Source organism: Zonotrichia leucophrys, chromosome 5 (assembly GCF_028769735.1).
Source record: "Zonotrichia leucophrys gambelii isolate GWCS_2022_RI chromosome 5, RI_Zleu_2.0, whole genome shotgun sequence".
NCBI lineage: Eukaryota > Metazoa > Chordata > Aves > Passeriformes > Passerellidae > Zonotrichia > Zonotrichia leucophrys.
Genome location: NC_088175.1, coordinates 24,608,562 through 24,628,949, shown reverse-complemented (window position 1 = coordinate 24,628,949; position 20,388 = coordinate 24,608,562). Strand labels below are relative to the sequence as shown.

General features: G+C 34.7%; 1 long non-coding RNA gene across 2 annotated transcripts in view; it reads right to left on the bottom strand.

Moving 5' to 3' along the window:
• Nucleotides 1–13,013, bottom strand: part of LOC135448221 (uncharacterized) — a 260,215-nt gene extending 247,202 nt beyond the window's left edge. For both annotated transcript variants that reach the window (XR_010440413.1, XR_010440414.1), the window contains exon 1: nucleotides 12,960–13,013. This is a non-coding gene — a long non-coding RNA (uncharacterized LOC135448221). The remainder of the gene's footprint in view (nucleotides 1–12,959) is intronic.
• Between the last annotated feature and the right edge of the window lie 7,375 nt (nucleotides 13,014–20,388).

Genomic DNA, 20,388 nt, shown 5'->3' with positions numbered 1-20,388 from the left:
AAAACAGTTTTGGCAAAAGTACTGCTCACTCTGTATGTTGAATTTGAAAACAGGATAAAGACTAAATGTGATAAAGCAGCTGAAATTGTAAATTCATTTGCATCATTTAAATTAAGGAACTATGAAGAGCTTTAGTTGAATTCTGCAAAAAAATCTGGTTCAACAACTGAGCAGCAGATAAGCCTCAACACAGATAAGACCCCCCCCAAAAACACATTATTTGAAACGGTCTAAAGTATTTATACATAATGATGTCTTCTGAATTAGTTGTAACCTCTCAGGAAAAAAAAAAGATCCAGGCATTACTGTAGACAGCTCAATGAAGAGACTTGTTCAGTGGTGATTAAAAAAGCAAATAAGATGTTAAATTGTGTTAAGAAGGGAATAGAGAATAGAAAAGAGAAGATTACAATTGCATTATATAAATCGATGGCACATTGATTACTGTATTCAGTTAGACATCTTATTTTAAAAAGACACAAATGAGAAGGTGAAATGAAGTACAATGAAAATGACAAAGGTGTTACTTTCATAGTCACTAAATTATGTCAGCCTCTCCAGAAGCAGAAGGGGCTAAGTGGAAAATGTTAATCCCAATTTGATACTACCACCCCAAGAAAGCTAACCCTTTTTCTAACACTTATCAGATGCAAGCCATCTCATTTTTTAACATTTATGAGAGAGTGATTCATCATGCTGCCAGTATCAGATTCAGGAAAATACAGTGATGGTGTAGAGACATTTTTGGACTCCAGTCATTCTGTTGTGTGTATATTCATTATAGATGCAAAGTATGTGTAAATCCAAATCATCACTTGAGAAATAATGTAATTTCCATTTTTTATTGAAGACTCTTTCTCTGAAATTAGTCTTTTCACATAAACTTTTGGTATGCCTAGTTTGTCACATTTTCTTGCAAAGGGACATTAGGGGTGGAGCCTGATACTTTGGGGACTTGGGGGTGGGGGGTAATTATTAGTGCTTTTTAAAAAGTTTTTGCTATTCTTTTTATAGAAACAAATTAACTGAAGTCAGTTAGGCTTTATTAACAATTACTTAATTTTTGTGGAGTGATGAGGATCATCACTTTTTTGAACTGTTAAAGACAACAGGACATATATGTAGTAGCTTCCTAGACTTGGAGAAGACATCTGAAAACATCAAGTTTGTGCATATCTCTGTCTGGTAAAACAATATGTGTGCATGTTAAACATTGAAAATAGTCCAAGAGCTGCCATTAATTTGAATTGATCTGAAATCATTATCTGGAACTGCCAGGGATCTGAAAACTGAGTTATTTCTGCAACACTTATCTGAGATACTCCACATCTTTAGAGGAATGTACAAGAATGTCATTGTCATCACTGCTGCTAACTTCAATGGTACATTAATCCATTAAATATGAAAGAATTAACTCAGAAATGAATTTATTAATATACTTATATCCAGCTACGCTCCTTAAGACTTGTGTTCATGTGATGAACAATACAAAAAGTTTCTCTGGAGTGTTATCCGGTGGAGAAATCTCCTTAGAACTTTAAATAAACTTACCTCAAGTTGTGTAAACCTATATAATGAGAAATGTCTAACAAAAATTGGAAATGGAGCAGAGCAAAAACATTATCAATTGTCTTGGTCTTGCCAAATATGTTCCTTCAGCTGCTCACAGCTTTTGTGACTTTTTTTCAGTCTATTTTACTAGAGGCAATAGAATTATACTGGCATGCATTGTGTATCTACTAGGTGGCCTCCTGCCCTTCAAGTTCAATGATCCCTGCAGATTCCCAAGAGTCTTTACCCCTATGTTCCTTATCAGAATGTTCCTAAAATAATATCACCTCTACTGAAGTGCCAAGTGAAAGTCAAGAAAAATAAATTAATTTTTGTACATTTGATTCATTGTAGGACATTTTGCCACCATTATATTGATCATTATGACTTACTGTTTTCCTTATCAGTGTCTCCCTCAATAGCTCTGGGAAGTTATATAGGATTGAAACTGGGCAATAATTTTTAATGAATTGACCATAAGAAATCTTCAAAACTCACAGCATTCAAAATTTTCAAAGAAAGAAGGGAACATTTATTTTCAAGCATTTTCTGTTGAAAATAACCTATTTTCCAATTAATCCACTGAAAATGTTGAGTATTTTGATGAAAATATGCAGATGATTTATTATTATTATAATAATAATAATAATAATAATAATAATAATAATAATATGCTTTCTTGTTAAAAGCTTTTAAAACTTGAGTTCTAAACCACAAAGGTAGGTAGTTGAGCCGCCTAAATACCTCCACAGATGTAACAATAAATCTCAGTCAAACCAATGTTTAAAATCTATTTTCTGCTGCAGAATAATATTTTGTGAAAAACATCCGTAGATTATTCTGTTTTATCAGTCATTTTTGAATTCTTTCTTAACAGACTTTGGGAAACTCAGTATTGTTATTTGGTAAGGTGGTGGAGAGTATGCTTTGTTCAAACCTAGGAATGCTGTAGGAATCATATAATGGCTAAGGATAAATTGCTCACTTCCAAGACTTGATATCAGCAGTGAGATCTCCTTGAGCTCAGAAAAAAAGATCAATTCTTCCCATTTCTGCCATACACTTGGCAAATATTGTAACAAATAATCTACCCAGGATGGCATTGAAAAAAGACAGTCCTTCACTCCTTCCTAAGTGTTATTTCACATTTCCTCTGTGAAAAAGACTACTTTCAGGAGCAGTTTTAGGGTAATGAATATTATTGCCCTAGATCATCTCCTTGCAACATATAAGCATCACCCCCCCAGAGACTTATGAGAGATTGTTCTTTTCAGTATTTCCCACAAGCTATTTTCAGTGACTTTTGGTCTATATTATATTTTCACAGATCCCATTATCATCTTTCTCTCCCCACAGATTTCCTGCAGGGAAGTGAATCACCTGTAATAAGTGCAATTCCAATAAGTGGCTGGTTTGGTGCTGCAACAACCAGCCAATGCTTTGATGCTCAAAAGTGTTTTGCGGTAAAGTTTTGTCTCCTTAGGATTTTGACAACCTTTGCAATTTTCAAGAAGTAGGATAAAACTATCTCAGAAGTGCTTACAAAAGCTGGGGACACTTTTGTTAACTGAGCTGTCATTTTGGCATGGTTCCAAGTGCACGGCAGACTCACTGAAAAATATTGCATCATAAAATAGACTGTGTAACAGAGTCTTAGCTTGGAATATACCTGAGAACATGAGGTCAACCTGTGCTTGTTATCTCACTAAGATTTCAAAAATCCAAACAACTAAAAACCCCAACCTAGCAGAGGGTTAATTGAAAACTAAGAAGAATCTACTTCAGGCAGTAATGTTTTTTAAACCTTCCTTTAAAAATTTTGCTTATCAAGGAGTGCCCTTCTGGTATATCAACTGAGCCAAGACTGAGTTCTCAAATACTATGATGGCTTCTGTTAATTAGATAGTTTATCTGTGATGAGTTGTTGACACTGAGATGATTTGTGTTAAATAATTTTAAAATATTCTGTGGGGCACTAACTTAGATGCATTGTTTGTTCATATTCCAGGCCCCGACTTCAATCTTTTTTACAGTCCTCGACAGAAATGAAGTTGATGCTTCAGCAAACTTCTTTAAGTCAGAACAAGTAACATTGCAAAGATATTTGTGATTAACTGGAATTTTCTGCAATTTTTAATTTCTTTTTTTACAATGAGCTCTAGTTTAATACCATAACATGCAAAGAGTATTTCTGTAATATTTAAATACATGAAGTTTTGCTAGTTTACAACTTCTTAAATATTTCTTTTTTAATGTTTTCCCTCTCAAAAATCCATCTCCAGTCCCCCAGTTAGGGGTAAAAATTCAGGAAAGACTCGCAGGACATGGAACTTCTTTCTACTAGGGCGCTACAGTTTTCTAAATGCTCTATATTTTTTAAGTTTTATTTCACAGGAAAAATGGATTAGCTGAATTTTATTTGTAAAATACACAATTTCTCACAAAAATCCATGCAGTGTGCTTCAGTGATGCCTACTAAATATTACAGTGCTTGAAATTAAAAAAAATAAGGCTGCATGTAGATGAACCAAAGGTAAATGCTTACAGGTAGCAAGCTACTCTGGCACCATAATAACAGCAGAACATCCTTATTTGTTCTGATTCTTCTACTCCATAAATTAGCTCTCATTGTCTATCTTGCTTCTCTATTCATATACCTTGCAACCCTCCCATTTTTCTCTATTCTTTCCTTCCCATTCCCTCTTTCAATAAAAATTATACCCTTCTTTCTGACTGTTTTTATCTACTTTTCTCTTGTTTGCCTTCACTCTCTAGTCTATAAAGCCCCAAATGCTCCCTTTTCCTTCTCAACGCCCCATCCTTCCTGAGTGGGAGTGCTGCCCATGCCGCGATAACACCTCAGACTCTGTTGTGATCTCCATTCTGCATGTGCACATGGATACAGTCCCCTAATTGAGAGACTTTTTTTTTTTTTATTAAAAGCATTAGACATTTATATGTAGGAATAACACTTGCAGAGACATTCTCTAGGTTAAAAGTTAAAAGGGATGTCAATCATCATACTTCAGAACATAAACAGATTGCCAGCGTGGGTTGAAAAGGAATTTTCCCCACATAAAATCTTAGAAGTTTGCAATAGAAAAGAACTAATAGGTCAGCTAATCTGCCTACCTGCCAATTCAAGCTTTTTCCCCAACATGTATTTTGCTGCTCCTTTGGCCTCTCAAAAAATCTCAAGCAATTGGACTGTTAATGTTTCCCTGTAGAGAACATACAGTTGTTTAGTGCAACTAGTTTGCTGTCCAGAATTTTTCAGGTAGACAGTTTAAACTTTCTCTTATTACCTTCATCCCACGAGTCTTCATGGCACTTCCATCTATCATATCCTTTCTCTCCTGACGTATATTTTACAATTTTCCATTATATATATATTGGTGCCATGGCCTGTTTGATGGTTTCTACCTAATCTGTGATGTGACTTTAGCTAAATAAACAATTCTTTTCAGAATGACTTCTGCTTAAAATTATACTCCTGTAACTACAATGCACATGAGAAGAACCACATACACCATGACTGCAGGCAAGCTAGAGCTTCTGAATACAAAAACAAATACACATACATCGATTTATCAACAAACATACCGACACTACATGTGGTAATGCAAAATGAACGTGCAACTAACTGTAATTTATTGCAAGACAGGTCTTTCAGCTATATGAACTATTCTGTAGTACTCTTTTCTGTCCTGAAATTCTTTGTTCAGGGAGGAAGATAGTTTTCCAAGCAAGGCATCTGCCTCTACAGTAGTTAAAAAAACCATAAACGTTAAGGGATTCAGAGCAATAAAGATTTGTCAATAAAATAAAAAATAAAGAGAAAAGTTTCAGAGCTTGGCAGGTTAAAACAGGTAAAAGAGCGATGTCCCTTCCAGACCCACTTGTAAATCATCCCAAATACCACTAAAATCAGTCAAACCAGATTCTCCACAATGTTTTAAAATTCTCATATCCTAACTTATAAACAACATTAAGAAAAAAATTTACAAGTAACCCAAACAGGTAGAGGAATACTTTGCCTGGGTCTTCAGAGAGACACACTGTTGCAGATGTGACAGAGGACAGGGTGAGAAAGCACATTGCTGTTCAAATGTGTCATGTGAGTTTTCTGTTACTTGTGGGATTAGTAACATGCCAGAAGAATGAACAGCCGGGCATAATTTTTATTGTACTCTGTGTTACTGTTACAGCATTTAGGAGTCAGAAAACCAACAGAGAGAATGCTGACTTTTGCCACAAACAGCTTTCAACTACTATCTCCAGTTTCTGTTTTCAAAGATAAACAACTGTCCACTCTTTGAAACCTCATATCATCATTTTTCTAGAGCTATGGCTTTTGCATATCTAAGGCTTTACTATGGAGATATTTTGAAAGTCTTGAGGCCAAACTCTAAGCAGGTGCTATCAGATGAAAGCTGCTAGTGACCTTCACTGCACTGCCTAGCCCTCAAGATATTTTCAAACTTCATTGACCTAAGGATGTCAGAGATCTAGGCTGTTCACACAGCAAACACAGATCTCAGTGGTCCTCCTGTAAAAGAATGTTGAGAAATACAATATAGAACTTTCTGGTTTAGGTAAATTTCCTTTAAAAATCTAGCAAGCAAGTTTATAATACACTTGAAATGCAGGGATGAAATGGTTACTATAAAGTATCTTAACTAGACACATTTCTGTAACTCTGTTTTTATATTTCTTTACATCCTTTGTAGATTAGCGTAAACACAATTAATTAATCATGAAAAGCAACCCCTACAGAGTAGAAGCAGGATTTTAGCTTCCAAAGCAACTTCCCTGCCAGACCTGAAAAATCTTATTCATCGTCAAGCAGTGTCACTCTTCTTAGCCAGCCTTTGATACCATGAGGTGCAGCAACCAAGAACTGCAGCAGTCTGCCTGTTTTTTGACATGGATACAGGATTGAAATATACTGGGCTATTTGCACCATCTGGTACATGCATTTCAGTTGAATGAAAGCAGATGAACTCCTGGGCACTTTGGTGATGAAACACCAGGAGAAAAAGAAACAAAACCCAAGAGATGTAAAAGTGTTAGTGAGGAAAAGAAGCTGAATTGATCTCATTCCTGGACTACAGAAGGTCATCTTCTAGGTTTCCACACACGACATGGGACTACATATTTGACTCCTTGAATGTTTAGAGTGGGAGTGCGTTAGATCAAGCAGACTGTTCTAATGATCCTTTTTAGTTTTGAAATCTAGGGATCTATAAATATGTATATATCAATGTTGCTGTGACTATGATTTGCAGCTGTCAATCAGTTTGCTTTTTATGGCTGTAAAATTTCATTTCACTGGGGTTTTTTGTGTAGTCTTCTGAAAAGAATAAAAGTCTACTCCACATCTCCACATTTTAGACAGAAGAGTAATGCATGATTAACAGTATGCTGAGAGGTGTCACATTCACATTAACACTGATGTGTGAACCAGTGGTCAAATGGCAGATTACATGTCTGTCACAACACATCAGGGCAGTGTTCCAGTCTGCCAGCTTTACCCTGCCCAGCTTCTTCAAACAAAGAGTTCTTCTGAAAAATGTAGCACAAAAAAGAATGTTGAGCCTTTGGGGGAAAAAGAAGTCTGTCTCACGGTCAAGCTTTTTGAAGACTTAGTAACATCAAATGGCAGCAGGGGTTACTCACAGTCACATAACCTTGCAGGTTCATGAATCTCTATAGCACAAATGGTGCATATGTGGCCTTATCAAAGATTTTCTGCATGATAACTGTATTACTGAAAAAGTACTACGGCTGGCATATTTCGATTTCGAGAAAGGATGCCAATTCTATCAAGGCTAGAAAAACTCTGACCCAGTTCCAAGAGAAAAAGCAATTTTTTGGAATATCATTTGAAGCAAGAAGTTCCAGTTCATTGAAAATGTCATGAAAAGTGCCCTTCTCCTTTTGTCTTAAGGACAGAATTTTATTTTTTAAGTGGATAATTAACTAGCTGCTTGACTTCTTACATAGCAAAGAGTCACACCTGGAACTAAAGTGACTTTAAAGGGTAATGATGTCTGAAGCCAAAACATATAACGAAGCGGAACACATTTGCAATCCCTTAGGATGTTTACATATATTAAAAGCAAAATTTTGGACAAGCATTTTATTATTGTTTGCAAGCCCAAAAATTCTATCTCAGGGTTTAAAAATGCTTTCCAGGGGATTGTGAATATTGTGCTCACTTGGGCAGTGCCTGATTTCTTACATGCTTTGAGTCTCAAAAATCTACTGAATTTTCCTGGAAGATAAATTGCTGTTCCAGCAGTACTCTCACTGAAATGAAAGCACAAATTGGAAGATATAAAGGCTAACATGCTTAAAACACTTAAATAACATAAAAGTTAAGTTCTAGTTTCAAAAACACCCAGGTTACATGGATCTTTCTTTACAACATAAAAACTTGTCTGCTGAAGAATATTATCTAAATATTATACTGGTAAGTAGTTGGCATATCAGCCAGTATTTGGACTCAGCCCAAAATGAGTAGTTTTGTATTGTCTTAGCTCATTTCTTATATGTTAATATAGATCTATTATATATAATGGACTTGACAATAAACTCTTACAACATTTTGAACATGGGATTTAAAAAATCACTCCTGATTTACACAAAAACATGAACTGGAAGATGGAATCTACACAGAGATAGGATATGGAGACAGACACACACATACATGTGTATGTGTATATATATAAGTTGTGCATTCTTCCATATTCTATGTATGCCATGCATAGACTCTTTATATAATAATATAGAATACATATTCTACATTTCATAAATCATTACATATTAATACACAGAAATATGCCATTTCTTGCACGAAAAATTATTTTGATTTTTACACTGATTCTGTGTGCATTTGTACACATTTCTAGACAAGTTATCACCAAATTCTCTCCTTTGTATGTTCATACAGCTTTTACTAATATCCTCTTCTCTGCTCCCAATTTAAAACATTGAAAATACCTATACAGTTGCGAAGATCTATGAATTTATATAGTATATACTCATTTCTCTTAAAACTACTATATTACAGTGATAAGGAGGATTTTTTTCCTAATTTTTCCTTTTTTAACTCTCTGCTTTGTTAGTGAAATGAAGTTCAACAATATTCAGATGAGCCACAATTCAGTTTGTCAGGCTTGGCTTCTTTTCATAATTTTTTTTCTTCCTGACACCATGAACCTGCTGCTACTCTCATAAGATTTAAAGTTTATTTCTGTACACATTTTGCTTCTCATTTCTGTATGAATGGCTTCTATGTCTTGAGGGATAGAAATGTTATTTTCTGTGGCTTGAATTTAGACTTTTGAAGAATACCATAGGTATGGCATGTTACAAGGAGGAAGAATACTAAGAGGGTGTGAATTCCACCTTTACCTCTTGACTTTCAAATTGTCTTACAGTCCTGTAAACAATTATTCTTAAACAAAGGTCTCACTGCATTTTACAGTACTATACATAAAAAGAAACTAGTTGTGCAGCACAGCATGGTGTTATAAATGATACAACTGTATAACATTTTATGTACAGAAAGTAGATACAAAACTGTGCACAACATAAATGATATTCAATGAATGCATTAATTTTATTCTCTTATTCAAAGACAGAAAAACTTAATAAAATCTTTTTTAAGCTCTCATAAATGCACACTTGAAAAATGTAAAAGAAGTGTTAGAAAATTGTCTAATATTATTCTAGTGGGAAAAAAAAGAGACCTGCATGAAAAAAATCTCCACTCCAATGAAAGAAGGTTTAAGAAGAACAATGAAAAAATTTAAATTGGCCCAAAAGAAAGAAAATTGGAGCTGATATAATGGAGTTTTCTAACTTGAAGGACTTTATTAACAATAGCAATGAAATAGTACCTACACTGAAACTTTCGTAAGAATTAATTATTGGTCAGCTCTGTTTCCCTTAAGTTGCAAGATTCACGGGAAGAATAGTGCTCTTAAAATTGAGGTTAGGCATCTAAATAAAGCAATAATATTTTATTCTGTAACGTTCACAAAATCCTGACAGAACTGACGTCTGTAAGTGTCCAGAGCTGCTCAGCATCTACATTTTCTGCAAGTAATATTCCTTTAATGTCATTAGATACATGCTGAACAACCCATACTTTCAAAACACCATGAAAAGTATCAACTAACACTCTAAGCCCAGTGTACTTCACAGAATAATTTCACAGCCCTGTGTCTGGGTCCTGAAAGTATTGCCTATACTTAGCTGTCAATTAAAGACTGAATGGATTTAAATTATCCCTGTTAGAGGTTTGTTTGTGCTTCCATAGTTCATTTCAAAAATTAGTTACACACATGTTATTATTATAATATAATGAGTCATCTGTTAATTATTTTTGACATCTATGATAATAAAAATATACAAATGTTCCAGTTATTAATAGAATTGGCCTATCTTTATGCAACTCAAATTGCCATGATTGTTGGACAAATTGGCACCAGCTCACTCTTTCCTCTTTAAAGTGGTGCATTACTATTTGTATCTAAGTTACGTGAAGATGTACACCCTGTAAGTCTGTCTTTAAGTAACTGCAGATAACCAGGGTTTAACTCACTTTACTTTAAAGCCTTTCACCAAAATGCATGACTACGCACACTATCAAAAATAATCTTCGACCGACCACATGCTGTGTAAGGGTACCAGTGAAATACTTCATAAACAGACAGAATGCAAACATGCACAAACACACTAACCACTAATGCCATAAACAACTTCAAGCACAGTACAAACAAAATGCATGCCAAGAAACCTGCTTGAAAATGTGTATTATAGAAAAATACACTTTCAATTTCTGAATGTTATTTGACTACTTATTACACAAAACCAAAACTATGCAGTCCATGATGGCCCTTGAATTAAACTTCTGCCAAGTTCCAGAGACTGTTTATTATTCATTGTTCCTGGATGAATATATGTTATATATAATATTAAGAGTACCTCTTCTTTTTCTCCATGCATGTTACCTAATAAAAATAGGGAATATATACACGCTATACGCATATCACATTTAAAAAACCCCAGTAATTATTGGGGCAGAATTTGGATACTCAGCAAACATAAAAATCTAAATTACAAAACTAATTTACACCTGATAAAAATCCACACACTTCACCACCACTTTGAATCTGTAGGTACATTCACTTCTATAGAGAATTTAAATATAAGAGTTTCTTCCTTATTGGCCTGATTACAGTGCAATCACGTCAAAACCAGTTGAAGCCTCACAATGGCATCACAAAGTACCCAACATGGTAAGAGGCTGCCAAGTGAAACCCTAAGCCTACCCTTGGCAGGCAGACTGGCTGCAGACAAATCTGATTGGGATATATGTTAGTGGAAAAAAGAGAAGGTCGCTATTAAATAGGAAATACAGAAAAAAAGTCAGAGCCCAGAACCCATCCCTTAGGACTTGGGTATCAGTTCCCAGCACTGGAATTTAGTCTGAGGTTCCTCCCCTCCAATCTGTTCTGGGAGAGATTGTGAGTTAGGATCAATTTTACACCCAGTTTAAGACAGAAGTGACAAAAGACATAATTTAACAAAAATTACTCCCAGATTCTTCCTATATATTTTTACTACTGATACGAAAAACAGCAACAGTGTTGTGCCAGGCTGTGCAGCATGTTTACTGAATGGTCAAACATGCAATGAACAACTCTAGTCTTTTTTTGCTGAAGCTCTGACTTTGATTCTTTTCCTTCTCACACAGGTATTTATGTTCAAAAAACCTGCATGAATATTGTGATCTCCAGTCCTTTGAAAAATTTTTACATTGACCAAAAATTTACAGGAAAGACTGTGGCAGAAGAGGGAAGATAAAAAGATGGTTTGGTTTGCTAAGGCTAAATCCACTCTTAAAATGCCCAGCCAAGCACAGAACATCCAGGTAGAGTTCATTGAGAATCAGAAGCGAAGAGAACGAGCTGATTGGTAAGAGGTGCTGAAGGCACCACACAAATGTGATTCCAGGCACAACACAAATATGAGTGCTGGTTTGCTGGGCTTATCAATAGTTACAAAGAAATACTGGGGTAAATATTCATGGCATGTCTAGGCTTCCACTCCAATTCAGGTAGGTTTAAGAATCACAATGAAAAAATATAAATGGTCTCAAAGTGAGTTGGAATTAGAAAATTACTAAATTAAACTGAACAAATTTCGCTGATGACTAAAAAGATCACAGTGTGGGCACTGATTTATCTGTTCTGATGATTCATACTGAGGAAATTTAACCAGGTGCTCATCCAGGCAGAAGAATTCACTATTGCTGTGGCAGAGAGAGGATGTTCACTCCCCAGATGCTGCTGTTTATAACACAGCATAATAAAATAAATGCAATTAGTGGTCTTCCAAAGTAACACAGAATTTTACACCCCAGACTGGCTGAAAGGTGATACCTCATCTCTTCATCCATACTGTCCAGCAAGAAGAATTATCCTCAGGACAAGTATCATTTAAATTCAGCAAATACCATGAATCTTCATTACCAAATCACACTGATTAAACTAATCAAATTCTAAATTCATTTAAATGGGCATAACTTTTACACAGCAGCTCAGAGCTCAGTGCTCAAAAAAGAGCCACTTGTTAATTAATTTACGGTTCTTTATTTTTAATCCTCTTGGTAGTAGAATTCTGGCACATGATTTTTGTGGTTTTTTCCTTCCTCAGACATAAGGAAGTTGCTAGAGATATGGTTATTACATTCTTTGGTTTTCTTAAGTGGTGAGTTACTTGCCTAAATTCTTTTGTAGCAACAATCCTCTCTTGTTGCATTGAAATAACTTTGCATTAAATTAAAAGAAAATTAACAAGTTAAAGCTCTGGCTTTGGCATGGGCGAGTATTATTTGCCTGAAACCATACATGATTTGGAAAGTTTTGGCTGTGGTGGTGCAAATCCCTTGACACAACTTCAGGCTTTAGGTCAGTGGGGAATATTCAAGTCCTTCCCTGATAACTGAGCATGACTTGGTGATTAAAGATGTCAGGTGACCTAACATCTCTGGAGGTCAGCTACAGAAAAGTCATGGCCAGAAGCCTTTAAATCCATATACCTGTCTGTGTGTTTGTTAATGTCATTGGTAGTGGGAAATGTAGTATAAAGTTTAAAAAAATAACGCCCTATATTTTAAACTGGATTTATAAAGTCCAAATGTTTACTTAGAAATTAAACATTTTGGTACTGGGGCCTCTAGGATATGTTGGCAGTGGAAAAACTAACCTACACCAGATGGCAGAGGTTAAAGAAATACTATAAAATATGGCTTCTATTCATACGGTTCTCAGACAAACAGAACCCCAAGCAGAAAAAAACTGTGAAAGTGGAAAACCTTTTCATTTGCTTACATTTCTCTTTGCTACTCAGCAAACCTGAGAGGTATTGTATCATCACGTATCAAGGAAGTAATATGCCAGATTGTTGTAACAGGTGGAATATGTTTGTTTGTAACACGTTGAATCTGAAATAAAGAAAGGACCAAAGTTACGAAAGGTTTTTACAAAAACATTTACAAAATGCAAGTACCTCAGTTTTTTACCTTCAAAGCTTACTGCTAAGTGACAATTTGAGACAACAGCTGCATTTTTGTACACAAAATATAAAAATTATGCTCTAAAATTTTCATAGATTCAGTTAATTTGGCTAGATGAACACATAAACTAAGGATGTAATTCTGCACTAGTGCTTTTAATTAAACATTTCACATGAGAGTGTATTTTTTATCTATATTTTATTCTATTTTACCTAAACTACATAATCTCTAAATTGCATCTTTATTTTTTTGTTTCTAAAGCTTCTTAAAATCACAACTGTTTTATAATTTCAATGTATTTACATAGCATTTCGTTAAAACTATCATGTCTATACAATAAATGCATTCTTATAATAGAAATACTTCTTGTACAATTTTTGTCAGTTCAAAAAATCCACTGTGAACCCAAATCTGTAAAGCAAAATGTGTGATATAACCCATTTTCTTATTACATATGTAGTCATATGATGTTTTAAAAAAAAGAGAGAAAAAAAATGATGTGAACTTGGGCACAATGGACCATGCTGTCAAAAATATTCAGTTGTCAAAAATGCAGATGGCATAAAAAACACAGAAACAGATCAGTTATTGGAGGGGGGGGGGTGCCAGTTTAATAGAAACGATTGCATTGATTTTTTAAAATTGATTATGTGCCTAAATATGTGTGTGGGTATCCAGTAAGGTCTTCAAGGATACCTAAATGTTCTTTAAAAAAAACGCATTTATGTGAATAGTTAGGTAATTAATACCTTGAGAGACAAGGTCCAATGCCCAAGATAGAAATAAATGTTTTCCCACATAAACAGTGGTCAAAAAAGAAAAGAACAAGGTGTCTGAGAAGGAAAAAGCTCCCTGATGACTTGTCCTTTACCCTTAAAAAAAAAGGAAAAAAGAAAGAAAAAATGAAAATAGAGCAGAAGCAAATGAAAAGCTTTGCACAATGAAAACAACTACCGAGCAGTTCTTGGGAACATTCATAGAGTTCATTTGCAGAGCCTGAACTCCAAGCCATTACTAATGAAACAGCACTACTAAGGGCATTCAAAAGCATGATTAAGGTCTGTAACAAGCCACCTGGCCAGTCTCAAAGAGTTCAGCTGGAGGCAGGCTCTGCCTTCTCCTTTCTGACTCGTTCCCCTGAGACAGAGAGAAATCTTGAAATACAGAACATACTCACAACTACTGTGACTGTTCCCTCCTTCTGCCCACCCTATTTTTGCCCCTTTTGCCTGTAAGACTAGTGGCATTTTGGTGCGAATACAAAGCCTCCTTGCGATGGATATAGAGTCAAGTGTTCATAATAAACTCATCTCTTATTGCTAGGCAACACTGAGCAATGTGAATTTGTCACTTCTGTTTGGTGCAACTTTCAATTTCACCTCCAACTGTAACAATATAGCCTGCTATATTTTAGATGCCACTGTGGTTGGATGCCATCCCAGGAAAGATGTGAACTACTACTGACAGGGAGTGAATGACTGGCAATGGGCATAAGCAGTTTTTTTGATTCTTAAGCCTTGACATATAATTAATTGCTAGATTTATTCTTCTAAGAAATTCATACTTCGTGATTCCTATTTACTGGCTGCCTTTTAGAAAAGGCAAATGGAACAAACAAATTTCCAGTTAGGGAAAGTTTTGTTTGTCTGTTTAGCTTTTTTTCATGTGATATTTGTTCTGTTCATATTTTTCTACTTTGACTGTCTTTTTGAGGAGTGGCTATAAGCAAAATTCAAATCTTAAGCACTCTCAATCCCTCATTATTTCCAAGGCACATCTAATTATGTGTTTGAATCAATACATTTCTTACTGCTGAATACTCCCCTTGCATCTAACACCACCCATTCTCAAGGAGCTCAGATTATTGCAAAATGAATATTATAGCCACAATCTTCTCAATCTGACGCCAAACTTCCCTTCCAATATAAAATAAGATTAATTCTATTACATGCTATCTAGGCTTCTTTTATTTTTATTACAGGACTGATAATTTTGTTTTTAAAACCTTGGTGTGATTGTCTGATCCGGCTATGAGGTCTCAGCTCTTTGATCTTTAAAGAATTAGGTCCGTTTGAAGGGCTAAAAAGGGAAAACTGAACACTGATATTGCTTCACCACCTTTGTCTAAGACATAACTTGAAAAAAAGGACAAATTTATACTTCAAAGAAAATACATGTCTTCTAAAAAATCATCATCAACAGTCATTTCTCTAAATGTTTTGAAACATTTCACAACTACATTAACTACAGAAATATGCCAAACAACTGAGAATCTTTGTAATATTTTAGTCTTTGCATATTTTCACTGACTCACTAAAAACAAAAGGAGTTTCTGTAACTGTACGAATGAACCATGGCATGTGCATGTTCTTTTAAGAAAGGCCAAGGGTGCAGTTCTATTTTCTTAGCTCTGCTTTCATATTTATGTGTCTCATTTCCAGCTCATTGCTGATGCCTTAGTTGCACTATCCATCAACACTTTTATCCTCCTTGTTCCTCAAAAAGAACATAAAATCCTTTTTTATGTCGTGGTAATATTATTGCAAATAAAAGCAAATACCAAAATCTTTATTAGTCTGCCAAAATAATAAACTATTTAATAAAAGCATGCTGTAAAAATAAGGTCATTTGCATCACTCAAGTTTCTTGCAGAAAATACAGAGAATTATTGGTCAAAAAGTACAAACTGACAGCAATTATTTCTGCTGTTGATCTAATGCTGCCTGGAAATGGGTTAAAAAATGCATTGAGGTTTCACAAGTTTTCTATCTTTAAATGTTTGCTTTTAATGCTGTAGTATGCATAAGAGCCTGGGAGAATCAAATTTTTCAAAGCTGTTTTTTACCAATTTTATCCATAATGGAAGGAGGAGAGACTGGATATATCCTATTAGAAATCTTTAATGCAAAGTTCATAGTAACCTTCTGCCTCCTAGACTGCCACAAGATTTATCATTCAAATATTTACCATTTTTATACTCCTTATTAATTGTGTTTGGTTAGGATTTGTGTCAGCTTTAGCTGTATGGTTTTCTTTCACCTTTTCCTTTGCTATCCTTGCAGAAGAGAGATCAATGAAAAGCTTCTATTTAAGAAGTTTGTTTAATGTTTAAAGTTCCTCATGCTGTTAAAATAACGTATCTAATGTCTGAATCTTTTTTTCCTGTACTACAAACCTCACCATTATTTTCTCACTGCAGTTTCTCTACCCATCTGGTAGTTTTGCAAATATGTTATTTGATAAAGCATAGAGAAATCAGTGGCCGTGAGATTTAAATAATGCTTCTGATGTCCCTGTCTACTTTCCCAGAAGAACCTCTATATAAACATAGAAAATAAGCTAATCTTATAAATTTATATAACTATAAATTATCTCATTCAGTACACAGAGTATTTCCCTTAATTGCCATAATCTAAATTATAAGAATGATTTTTAGAGCAACAGAGTTAAAAGGTTTATGAAAAGACTCTTTTAAAAATACTACAATGATGTTTTGTATCTTACTCAGCTGTAAACTCCCGAAACTCTCAAAATACTCTATAAGGTATAGCTATGTCACTTTATATAGAGAGAAACTGAAACAAAGAGCAGCTGAAGTAGCAAGAATGATTGAGCAACAACCAACAAGTTATTGACCAGGGAATAAAATTTCAAGATTCAGATCACTGATGCTGTCTCAGTATTTTTGGGCTCTATTGCCTCATCTTCTTAAGTGCAATAGAGATGCTCCACTTTGTGAGAGGATGAGACCTGTATAGAGATAAAATATTTTGAAAATACATTATATATATTGAAATAAGTACTTCATGGAGCTCTGTTAGTATATTCAATCATGCTTTAAACCATAAAGCAGCCAGGAGTTATTCTCCTTGCTTCACAGACTGCACACTGCTGAAAGCTGAATTGACTCCTCTATGAAATAATGTTTAGAATATCACATGATACATGCAGGGTAGATAAAAGAATGCATGTTAGGAAGAGTGCTTTTATTTTTTTTAAATTTTCAAGTTGTGGGAATTTAGTATTAGCATCTATTCGTACGCTCAGTCAAGGTTAGTTTTTGTCTTGCTAACACCTGAGCCAGGTTACACACCAGGTAACTCATATGTAGCTGAATCAGTCATTTCCAAAGTTTACTTGTTTGGATATTGCACACAGTAACAGCAGTTGCTGAACTAACAGCTCTCAGATATATGCAGGACTGTGTACTTCAGGAGGAAGGTTTCCAAGTCTTATGATAACCATACAATTGAACAAACAGAATACGTACAAGAGCTTCAGTAAGCAGTTTTATAATTTAAATTAAAAGCATTTGCATTGTATGTGCCTGGTATTTATTGGGCTTGCTATGCTATGTATACATCATTAAGACAGATGGGATTTTAAAGACTTAGATAATTATACGAATGTTAATTAGAGCTTTGTCTATTCAGGCTAAGAGATGCAAATAAAGATATCACAAAATCACATCTTTCAGAATATGATATCTTGTATTACCTGTAAAACTCAGCAGATATGCAAGGGTCTTTTACAGATTATTTCTGAGCTATGTTCTATATACAAGAGAATTAAGTAAAATGTCGGTAGTAAAACAAACCAGTGTAAGATTCCCACAGACAAAAAATTTGTGACTTAAAAAGACTATAGATTACTAAAATTCCCTTCAAATTTTTTTTAAAAAACCCACAAGCCCACAAAACAAAAAACCCAAACCCAAATAAACAGGCAATGGTGCCTTGTAAATTGAAATTAATGTTCACACAGCAAAAAACAGGGAGAGTCCTCTGGGTTAGTGGCATAGTTGACTATGGACAGAGAATCTGTGAAGTGAACCAGAAGTTCACAAAACTGCCTTTCAGTCTTTGCAGATGGATGGTAAACTTTTGCTCTTCTCAGTCCATATTCCTGAAGTTGTAATGATTTTTTTAAGATTACTGCAGAAAAACAATGACTGCAAAACTGTTTTGAAACTCATAATGCTTGCATGAAGACCAGAGAGCAGGTGTCCTGGTTTTTGTCATTGTACAATTTCTCAGGCATTACAGAACCAATGGGAAAACCACAAGAGATCTTTTTGTTCAAAACCAGTTCTTATCAATATAGTAATCAGAAGTACCTTTCAGACTCTTGAAAAGTATTTCTTTACTTCAAAGCTTAAACAACATCAAAGAAAGCATACAGACAAAGCAATGTTGGAAAGGAAGTAACATGCCCTTATTTTTAGCACTTGCCCACTTGTCACTCTTAAACTCTCATCTGCCTTTCAAATGTAGTGTAATCTAATTTTTATGCATACTGTATGCTCATACAGACAATTTCCTCATTTCAGAGTGTTTTGAGTTTGGTAAAGGTTTTTGTACTTTTCCTTAACCTATTTCAGAAATAGCACTGTCACCATTTGTCTCAGTAACTTATAGGATGATGAAAATTGACATTTTTCTATATAGAAGTGAAAAGAATATTAGTTTTATCAAAGACTAGATGCCTTCTTCCCCTCCAGTTAGATGTGAATTTGGGCACTTCAGGGCTTAGTGTGTAGGATGATTTTAAGCAATGGTCCCTGTGGTTGCAGGCTCTATCACCTAATAATTGACCATGACAGGAATTGTATGTCCAAAGCCAAGGGGTAGAGTGAATAGCATATGTCAGGGTCAATTAGAAGGTGGAAGACCCTGTGACAAAAAAGACTGCACTGATTAGAGCATGATGTTGACATGGGAGCTGAAGCTTCAATGTTATTTCAAAGGGCACTGTCACAGCCACCCTTCCTTCAGGACTCAAAATCAGAGGCAGATTATGTCAAGTGGTTTATACTACACATGATGTCATACAGTTCAATAGGACATTGAAAAGTAAAACTGATTTGCTGCTTCTTTTCAGCAATGAAATGCTTTCTCTGTATCACTCAAAATTAAGCTCCCTACTTTGCTAATTAGGTCAAAACAGCTCCATACTTACTAGATTAATTCTCTCTTGAAAAATTTAACTGTGAGAAGAAGAGTATTAAATGCGACACATTAAAATCTGCTTTGATTGTTAAAGCTATTAATGGTATTTTTACTGACAAAATTGAACTAATAGGAAGAGTGGAATGAAAAGAAAATAGTCCTTTTTATTACTTACAACTCTGTTATAAATATTTTATGGTACAGGAAGATTTTTGCAATGAAACAAATGGGCCAAAAAACTTGCTGTTTGCTTATTCCCCTGAAACTTCACCAGCTTTGACTACTCAAATGTTTTAATCAATGATGAACTGCAAAACCTTTTAGTAAGTGAGGAATGATCTCAAATTATATACCACTACAGCAAGAGATGATAGTTCCTTCTTAGATTTTCATTGCAACAGTTCAATTTTCTGACTTTTCATTAAAAGCTTCTTCTCTAAATTCCTGTGTCTTTGTAAAAATATCTCAGCCATTTCTGCCTACAAGACCTCAGTGGTTTAGCTTATGATGATGAAGAAGATGCTGTAGCCTAACCTCATTAAATAGATAGCTAATTTCTCTCTGTTCTCATGGATTATTATCCATGACCACATTTTTTTCCTGGGTGTTTTGCAGCCAATAGATGGCTTACTCCCAACAAATTAAAGCCCATCATTTTAGATTCAAATTTGTTGGATGATGAACACATTTTAAGGAATATTGAGCCTAGTCTCTTTCTTCCTCTCTAGAATGGTTAATAGTCTCTAACATGCAGAAACACTCCAAAAGTTCTGTCTTCAGTCTTCATTGGCAGTTAACACAGCTTCACAGGAAACATCTCATTTTAGATAACAGGGACTTGGTTTTAAATCTTGTACATGTACTTCTTTGCAATAAACTCATCTCTGATTTACCTTTTTTCAATGTATCATTAGATTAGCTCACAAATTTGTTTTGCATTTAAAATTTCCACAAAAAATTGAAATCTTCATTTCTGAAACCCCAATCTTTTTAATAAGGGAGAAAAAGTAGGGAGAATATAAAAGTGCTTTAAACCTGTAAATATAACATCCCCTTAAACATCACTTAAATGTTTAATTGCAATCAAAAACTAATATATGTAGAAGAGAAACTCCTTTATTACTACAGGCTTTCTGGTGACCTTGAGGTGGTCAGACATTGTTTTTTGTCTTGAAAGTACTTAAAGACTTCACATGGAGAAAAATACATTTAAATACCATGGATTATGCTTAACAGAAAATAGTAAAGTAATGATTTTGCCAGTCACACTCAACAGCTTCTCTTGGTGGTAATTAA